The sequence below is a fragment of the Nanorana parkeri genome, unplaced genomic scaffold (genome assembly GCF_000935625.1).
Source record: "Nanorana parkeri isolate BGI_ZX_2015 unplaced genomic scaffold, ASM93562v1 scaffold395, whole genome shotgun sequence".
Lineage (NCBI taxonomy): Eukaryota > Metazoa > Chordata > Amphibia > Anura > Dicroglossidae > Nanorana > Nanorana parkeri.
The window spans coordinates 216,218-226,178 of NW_017306663.1; the positions used below are offsets into that span (position 1 = coordinate 216,218).

The following is a 9,961-nucleotide window of genomic DNA, read 5'->3' on the forward strand; positions in this document are numbered from 1 at the left end:
ACAAGGATGCGGTTTTACCTGTCGAAGGATTTCTATTTCTGTCCATCCAGTCCTGATATATACACAGCTCTGACACAGCACTGTCTGGCAGTGGAGGGGACATGATTTGTCTCTGCTACAGCTCAGTAACGCCTACTGGTTTGGTCCCTCCATGTGACTGGACAGCAAAGAAGCAGACTGTCGAACGTATTGTACTGCTACTCTGCTCTCTCCTCTTATCAGCATTCTTCTCACACTGAAGATCAGCTCACTAACTTCTTGTTCTGCTTCGCACCAATACCAAGTCACATTTCGGTACTTGTACTGCTTTCATAAAAAAAAAAACATTTAAGGCCACGTTCACACCAGGGCGCTTCGTCGCACATATTTTTCCACGCTGAAATGCACACAAATCAAAATCCCATGTATTCCTATGTGGGCCGTTCACCCAAACGCTCTAAATCGTGCTTAAAAATACACCCGTTGTTTAACCTCCTTGGCGGTAACCCCGAGTGTGTCGCGGGGTTAATTTTCAGTACCAAAAGCGGTAACCCCAAGCCACACTCAAGATTATACTGTAGCATCACTTACGTTGTCCCCACGAGCCCTACTGTGTCCTCCGGCTGATGCCGGCATCCGTCTTCCTTCCCTTGCGAGCGCCCGCGTCACAGGGGGCGGAACCGGCGGGAAATTCAAAAGTAAAAAATTGAATTAAAAAAAAGTTAAAATACTGAGATAATCAGACCGCCAGGGAGGTTAAAACAGTCCTTGGGCTTCTTTTGTGACGCTTATCAGCTCGTTTTGCTTCATAGACTTCAATGGAAACTTGCTGATCAGAGCAATATTTTTAAGCACGTTTTTGCAGCCGAGACTGCTTTTCATTCGACAACTAAAAACTCGCCTTACAACACTCTTACATATGAACAGAAATTGCCCGTAAAACACGATGAAACCCACATAGAAAAAACGTGCTAAAAAAAAAAAAAATGTGAAAAAAGCGCTGAAATGCTGTTGTCCTGCTGTGAATGGGGTCTAGGCCAGAGACCTAGACCTTGTGTTTCAGGCCAGGTTCACACCTGGGCGATCCCTGACCGCACGGCAATCCTGCACAATACCAAGCGGATTGCCATGCGGTCACGAAGGCACCCACCACCGCCGATCGCTCTAAAACAGCCACGCGTCGTGTGTTGCAAAAAAAGGTACTTGTGCCTTTTTTCTGCGATTGCCATGCGGATGTACCCCCATTGATATCAATGGGGAAGGACGGCCATTGCTGTGTCCTCTCGCTGTGTGTTATTGTGCACAAACGTGTGGTCCCGGGACGCGTGTCCTGGATCGCCCAGGTCTGCACCAACCCTTACATTATCCTGAATTCAGCTTCCATGTTCAATAATGCCAGCGGTAAAAAGCAATATTTTACTAAATGAGAAGTTGTGCCGTTGTTTTGGGGAATATCTCTAGACACAAAATACAGCAAAAGTCAACAAAAGAACATGCAATAGATAAATATCAATATTTATGTAGAAATGAGCAAACAAGATATCACATCACTGTGTACAAAGCTGAACTCCTGGAATGACACAAAACACACCAATCGCTGGAGGACAAATCAATGTCCAATCCAGGAGCCAGCAGGATGTTTTTTATGAGCCAGCTCCATTGACAACAACTAGAGAAAAGTTCAAAAGTCAGGCACCAGCTGTCATTTATAAGGAGTATTGGTGACCTGGCTCCTGGGATTTGTCCAGCCCGGGGGTTACATCCGGGTAAAGACTGGGGGTAGAGGAATAATCTGTAACAATGACCTCATTCCTGGCTGGTGGTAGCACTATGACATCATCAAGTACAATTCAGGACCAACAGTCCTAAAGACAGCAAGGGACCGTCTACAACCCAGAGCATCGAAAAAAAAAGAATGCCGGAGCGAAGAGTACGGAAGTATTAAATCGTATTCCTCTCCCCCTAGATGTATTCAGCTGGCTGTAAATGGCTGACCAATTCCTGCTCAAATCAACCAGAATTCAATCCATGGGTGGCCCTCTCGGCTAAAAATTGAAGTGGCTGGGTGGAAAACTATCAGCCAAACAGCCAATCAGATGCTGTCGCTGCTCAGATATTCTGACAGCCGCGGGTGCCCTCTGTCAGAATAATATAGCCGACTGTGCAGATCCCTCTATCCATGGATGAGGGAATCTATTCCCTCTCATTCAGCCCTGTGTATGGCTAGCTAAACATGTACGGCAAGAGTGGGTATCTCCAGGCCTCGAGCTATGCTTTAACTACAAATCCCAGCATGCCTCTGGGAGTCATGCCTGTAACTGTCAGTCTTGCAATGCCTCATGGGACTTGTAGTTCCACAACAGCTGGAGTGCCCAGAGTGATTTCAAGCGCATTCCCAGAAGCACCTCAACGCTGGACTCTCCATGTGATCCTATTGTGTCCGTTCACATCTGAGCGATGTGCTGGAAAAAGTGCAGGAGCTTCTTTGGGGGGCAACGATGTGTTTTGGTCTCCAGGAGACTTAAATTGGGGCACCACAAAAAGACGCAAAATGTGCATATTCGCACCTAACAAACGTTCTGTCTACAAAATGCACAAAAAAGCCAAAAATGCAACAAAAAGAAAATAAAGAGGCGCTGATGCTGAAGTGTGATTGGGGAGCATTTAACCCATACAGTGCTGGGGAAGGGGCAGTCTTGTGTATTCACCCCCCCAGTTCAGGAAAACTGACCTCCTGTTTCTTCTCAATAAAGGATACAAAGTAAAAAAATAAGAGGAAATGAAGAGAAGAGATCACAGGAGATTGTAGAGAGGAGAAGTGATGGCACTTACACAGGGGCACAGCAGGCAGGCTGATGGAGATGGATGGGAGGAGGAGGAGGGCTGTGTGAGTCCCGGAGGAGGATGGACAGACAATGAGACACACGGGCAGACACCGGGACTCTCCGCTCCCTCCAGCCGCACCTCTCCCGGGCCGGACTCTTGGATGTTCTCCCCCCAGGCGGTGGCTTTCCGAGCCGTCACTTCCTCCAGGACCTGCCCCTTGACTTAAAGGGACAGAGCCGGCCCGAGGGGGAGACAGCGTGTCATACGGAGGGGGAGCACGTGACCACCGGAGACCGGCCGCGCTGCCGTGCGAGCTTCACACTGCCGGGGTCACTGCGTGCGTTATTTCACCATTCGTTAAGGCTCCAAGCTGGAGCTGCTGTTGTTAGTTCGGCTGAACACTTTCCCCATTCATCAGTTCACAAAGGCGCATGACTTGTATTACATGTGCTAGGAGTCTGGAGTTTAAGTGATCATTTGTATGGGCTAACTTCAAGTAGAGCTGAAGACAAAACGTTTTTTGTTAGTTTTGGATAGAGTGAGTGAGGGATTTAATCCCTGTCTTTTATTTCAGCTGTCTGTGTCCCATTGCAGAGATTTACTTCTATTTCCTGTCAAATAGCCACAGCAGGAAGTGAGAGAAAATCAATCCAAAATGAGGTAAACTCTGGTGGTCAGCAGGGTCCCTAGAACTAGCGTCTCCAATGGAAGAGCTCCGATCTATTCTTGTTTTTTTTAGGATTTTGAATTTAGGATTTTCATCCACTTTCAGTGCTGATGGTAATCAGGATAGAGAGAGTGAATTTCCCTAATGGGGACACAGACAGCAATAAATACCTGATGTGTTCTAATCCCTCTACACTCTAAAAAAGGTATGACTTTAGTTGGACTTATGTGTTAAAGATGCAGAGATTCCTTAGATCCCTTCCTCAGGATTTATACATTTCAAATAGATCCCTTCCTTAGGATTTATGCATTTCCATAGATCCCTTCCTCGGGATTCACACATTTCCTTAGATCCCTTCCTCAGGCTTTATACATGTCCACAGATCTCTTCCTCGGCCTTTATACATTTCCTTAGATCCCTTCCTCAGGATTTTTACATTTCCTTAGATCCCTTCCTCGGGCTTTACACATTTCCTTAGATCTCTTCCTCGAGCTTTACACATTTCCTTAGATCTCTTCCTCAGGATTTATACATTTCCTTAGATCCCTTCCTCAGGATTTTTACATTTCCTTAGATCCCTTCCTCGGGCTTTACACATTTCCTTAGATCTCTTCCTCGATATACAGCAATGCAGAATACCACGATCCAGCGGATTTATGCATTTCCATAGATCTCGTCTTTAGGATTTATAAGTTTCCTTAGATCCCTTCCTCAGCTTTTATACATTTCCTTAGATATCTTACTCGGGCTTTATACATTTCCTTAGATATCTTACTCGGGCTTTATACATTTCCTTAGATCCCTTCCTCAGGCTATATACATTTCTTTAGAACCCTTGCTCTGGATGTATACATTTCCTTAGATCCCTTCCTCAGACTTTATCCATTTCCTTAGATCCCTTCCTTGGGCTGTCAATGTTCATCGTATATTCAACTGCAGCACATTTATGCCAACAATAACAGGGACATTAATGGAGGAGGACCTTTTTACTAACATGACACCTCTTTTCTCCAAGTCTCTGCCCAAGCTCTATATTTATCCATATTACAGCTGTAACATGGACCTCTTTTTACAAAGGTCCTTGTAAGACTGGACAGATATTGTTTTTTACATGTGACCCTTCATCTAACAAACAATAATTTAATCTCCCATTGCTACAGCTCTAGAATAGTGAAAAGCTCCATCTAACCTGGGCCATCACCTTTGAATTACACCCCATAGTGTAGGACTCATTTTGACTGGACAGGCCTCTTGCACACTGATGATGATTCACTTCTCCTTTTATCTGGCCTCCACTTATAAATCAGCTCTTCCTGAGTACTTTCTATAGAATCTTGTTTTACTTAAATTACGCTTGCTCAGTTCTGTTTTAAATAACTACTGATTTGGCAAATGACTTGTAGTTACTGAAGTTATGTCTTGAATTGCCCCATGATAACCAGCATGCTAAGATAACGCTTATTCATTTGACATAGCTACAGCCGCACTCTGGATATGAAATTGCATGCCAAGTAACTGGCTATGTTTCTTTCTTACAACCTTCTGAATAAAGTCATACTATGAGGTCCCTTAATATAATGTTGCTTCATCCAATCATTAGGTTTTACCATAGATTGACGTCCACTAGAGAAAAGCTCCCACGTGGCTTTTACAAACTGAAGAATAGATTTGTCCTATTTCTCTGCTCTGCATATAAAGGGATTAAAAAAAAAAAAATTTAAAAAGAGTGGGTAAAGCTAAGACCCTTTCTCAAATGTTTATTGCTGCCTGTATCCCTGTCAGGGAGATTCATCCCTCTATTTGTCTGTGGATCCTTTGTTAATTTTAAAGTTGTCACCAAAACAAAAAGGTGAGGCTTAATCTTCTGATGGGGATATATTTTCCGAAAACAACTTTCTGAGACAGTGGCAGACCTAAGGAACAAAGGGCCCTGGTGTAAGATTTTTACTCAACACCCCCCCCACCACCACCCACCAGATCAGAAGCCCATCGGCCCCTGCGACCTTGCCTCCTCCAAAGGGAGGGGGGCGGATCTCACTGGGTCCCCCCAGTCTTGGTCCATTCCTAGTCTCTTCACCAGAGGAGCTTACATTCTGATGCCCCCCACATTCATACACTTTTTTTAGGGATGCACCCATACCATTTGTACTCCAGAACGAGCACTGCTACTTTTCCTCAAGTACACACTGATCCCAATTACTGATACTTTTTTTTTGTGTCGTGACAGTTTTTCTAAAACAATATAGATGAATGATTTTAGGACGGTGGTGGAGCACCAGGACCCTGGTAGTTCTGCCACAGACTCCAAGCTGTAGAGGGGCTACAAATCCCAGCAATACATTATACAGCAATGCAGAATACCACGAGCTATAGAAGAGTACAAACCTCAGCAATACATTATACAGCAATGCAGAAAATCACTAACTATAGAGGACTACAAATCCCAGCAATAAATTATACAGCAATGCAGAATAATACTATCAGCTATAGAGCACTACAAATCCCACAGTGGCGTAACAACCGCCACAGCGACCCATGCAGTCGCTAGGGGGCCCTGAGCAGAGGGGGCCCAGTAAAAAGGCTGGGGCTCAGCAGGTAAGGAGGAGGCTGGGGCCCATTGGTAGCGGCGGCTGTGGAGGAGGTCGGGCCCGGCGGCAGCAATGGTGAAGGAGGCTAAGCGTGACGGTGGAGGAGCAGGAGGCCGGGGTCTGGCAGCGGTGGAGGAGCAGGAGGCCGGGGTCTGGCAGCGGTGGAGGAGCAGGAAGCCGGGTCCAGCAGCTGACAGGTAAGAGGAGCACAGTGTGCAATGAAAGGGACCCTGACCAACCCACCTGAGACCCTTCAGAGCCCACTATAGAGGGTATCGGGTGGGCTATGCAGGATCTCTGGAATGTGCTGGGGCTCTGTGGGGTATAAGGTGAGCTCTGCAGGGTCCCAGGTAAGCTCTGTGGGGTCACTCTCAGTTGGGCTGTGTAGGATCTAAGGTGGGTGCTGTGGAGTCTATGGTGGGCTCTGCGGGGTCTCAAATGGGCTGTGCAGGGTCTCTGGTATGTGTGGGGTATCAGGTGGGCTCTGCAGGCTCTCAGGGGGGTGCTGCGGGGTCTATAGTGGGCTGAGCAGTGTCTCTGATATGTGTGAGGTCTCAGGTGGGCGCTGCGGGGTCTATGGTGGGCTGAGCAGGGTCTCTGATATGTGTGGGGTCTAAGGTGGGCTCTGCAGGATTTCAGGTGGACGCTGTGGGGGTCTATGGTGGGCTGTGCGGGGTCTCTGGCATGTGCAGTGTCTCAGGTGGGCTCTGCAGGGTGTCAGATGGGCTCTGGTGGGCTGTGCGGGGTTTATGGTGGGCTCTGCAGCAATGAGCGACAGAGTGATCTCTTCTTCGGTTCTGACGTCAGAGCCAGGAAGAGCAGAACTATAGAGATGGAGACTGTGCGCAGGCACGGGTATGTGTTCTGGAGGTAGGTTCTTTTTTTTTCTTTTTTGGGGGGGGGGGGGGGGGGGCAAACATACTCTGTGTTGCTGCTCTGCTCCAGGGTGCCTAATGTCTAAAGAAGAGGGTCTCCACAGGGGCAAATGTAGAGGGTCTTTGCAGGGGCAGATACGGAGGAACTTAGCAGGGGCAGATGTGGAGGGTCTCAGCAGGGGTACATTTTGAGGCTCTCACCAGGGTCAAATGAGGCAACTCTCACCTGGGGCAGATGTGGATGATCTCAGTAGGGTAGATGGGGAGAGTCTCAGCAGGGGCAGATGCAGAGGGCCTCATCAGGGCAGATGTGCGGGCTGGCGCTGTAAACAGGAGCTGTGTGGTTCCCCAGAAGGCTGCTGTGAGTTCCCCAGCAAGTGCGGGAACTTACGGCAGCCTAATCTATTTAAACATTTTAAGTGCTGGACCATGCCTCCTCCAAAGGGGGGCAGCGGCTGCACCGGCGGTAGGTCCGCCCCTGATCCAAGAGGGGAATTCCACTAACTTTAGAGAGATTTCCTTCCACTTTCTGTTGCATCTCTGTGACAGAAAGTGAGGAGAGAATTCCCTAATGGGGCACAAAACCCAAACTAAAAAAAAAAACTGATGGGGATTTTAACCCTTTCCTAAAAAAAAAACCAAAAAAGTTTTAGCTTTAAATACATTATAAGGCCAGCTTCACTTCTTTGCCTTGATGTACATTTTACCACATTATGCACAGTAATGCATGATCAATGTGATGCGTTGTGTTGCCACTCATTTTGAATGGCATGTATTTACTGAATTTATTCATTTTGAATAGCCTCTTAACGCCATGTGAAGGCACATCCAACTAACACAAGTACAGTACACCAAAACGAACAGATGGGAGCCATCTGTGTGTTGTGGCACAATCCTTTTAAAAAAGAATAATACTAGGACAATTTTAAGTGTATTGTGGTGCATTGTCAGCCTATTCCACATGAATAGGCTGCCCTAAAGTGAAGCATGTTAACATGCAATTACAGTGTGTATGAGATAACATACCACACATATCTGAAGGGGACCTTAAATATTAGAGCCACCTCAGAGTTACCTGCCCTGCATAACAGGCACCTCTTGTGCGCGTATACGCACGTATACTTTATTAAAATTTCTATTATGAATGATGCATTCTGGGATTGCATATAGTGCACGCATATACACACATACGTGCGTATACATACGCGCGTATATACGCAATATACAAATTTCCTCTTGCGTTGTGTGTGCCTGAGGCCTTACAGACAGCTAAAAAGATCATTGGTGTCATGTTGCTGGCTTTGCCAGGTCACAATGGCCCTGGAACTATGCAGACACCATTGAATTGGAGGTTAATTAGCCACAGATGAAGGAACCCCCTAGCAACCTCAGGAGGAACCCTGGTTGAAAAAGGGTGTTCTGCTTGGATGGATGTTATGTTTTTTACGCTCTGTTTCCAAGCACATTTGTGTGTATGAGAGATATATTTTACGATTTACTGAAGATATTGGACAAGGCTTGTGTTTTTTTTTTTCTTAGTGTTGCATAAAGATATGCTGGCCCCGTGAGAGCGTCAAGGCCGCTGATGTCGTCTTGCTCTGTACAAAAATCCTTTGGGATTATTTAAATGAATTCTGAATGTTAATAACTTTCCAGTTGGACTGTATCCTATCAACACTTCAGCGCCGGCAGTTTGTATTCATTTGTATTATAAACATCTGCAGATGAACTGATTGATTATGAATTATAGAAATAAAGTCTTTGCAATAAAATATTAAAGAAAACTCTCTGTGCAGTTTGCTGCCACGTTGTTACATTCAAACTGGTTTTTGTTGTGAGCAGCAAACAAGCTGAAGGAGGAGAAGGTCGTGACTTCTTACAATGTAATAACTTCCAGCTGCGGTCAGGGAATTACTTCAGGCAGACTGTAAACCATGCGTATCTAAACCCAAGATATAAAATGTAATATATTGCAGCGTACGAGGTTGCTGCATTTGTTTTCTTTTTTTTTTTAAAGAGCACAGCCTAAACTTTTTTTTTCCTTTTGGGTCAAAGGAGTCCATTTACTAATGTACTTCTGTAACCCAAAGTCAGCATCTAGCGTGCTACTTACTGACAGGGCAGAGCTGGCTGCCTGATTGACAGCTGGTTCAGCCTCTATAGACCCAGAGCCAACTGGAAGGGGGAATCCCTGCAGGGAGCACTATTTGACATTTATAACTCTCTGCAGGAAGAAGAGACCAAGAGCTGACTGTCTAGAGGTTACATGATTGCTCAGCTCTCAATAAAGAGTCGATGTGCAACAACTGCAATTTCCCAGGGTGACTCTAAGCAGAGGGCAGAGTATTTTTTACTTTTCCAATGCTTCTGCTTTAAGGCTGCTTTCCCCCCTTATTTTCACCTGGCGATCCTATCAGTAACACTCTCTGTCCTAGGGTGAGAACACTCACTGTACTGTATCTATAGACTACAAGGAGAAAATTGAAAGTCTTTGGGGTTGATTCACTAAAGGTATATAGACTGTTCACTTTGCAAGGCAGTTTGCACTTTGCAGAGGAAGTTTCCTTTTAACTCAGTTAATGTGGTGAGATTTTACTTTGCAAAGAATACCCAATCACATGCAAGGAAAAAAACAAAACAGTACTTTTGCTTGCACACGATTGGGTAATAGACGTCAGCAGAGCTTCACCTCATTTACTAAACAAAGGAAAAACTTCCCCTGCAAAGTGCAAATTTCCTTGCAAAGTGAACAGCCTATTTGCCTTTAGTAAATCAACCCCTTTGTGTCTATGTATGTGTGGGAGAGAAAAAGGAAGAGCCAAACACTGCAACAGATTTCCTAAAGATGCCCATACACTCTACAACCCTCGCTAGACTTCTGTCTTGCGAGGGTTGTAAAGTACTTAAAAAAAATGTACGATCTGCCCATCTTGGACAGGCAGATCGTACTTGCGAGGGGCGGGCTTCCGATGACTGCAATGCCGAATGGGCAGTGTGCGCACACCAGCCCGTTCGGCTTTGATCTC

At 45.8% G+C, this 9,961-nt stretch overlaps 1 protein-coding gene across 1 annotated transcript in view; it reads right to left on the reverse strand.

Moving 5' to 3' along the window:
• OAF (out at first homolog) overlaps nucleotides 1-3,027 on the reverse strand; it is a 46,574-nt gene extending 43,547 nt beyond the window's left edge. The window contains exon 1 of the mRNA XM_018559449.1: nucleotides 2,812-3,027. The gene's annotated coding sequence lies outside the window, so the exon portion shown is untranslated. The remainder of the gene's footprint in view (nucleotides 1-2,811) is intronic.
• Nucleotides 3,028-9,961: the final 6,934 nt, after the last annotated feature.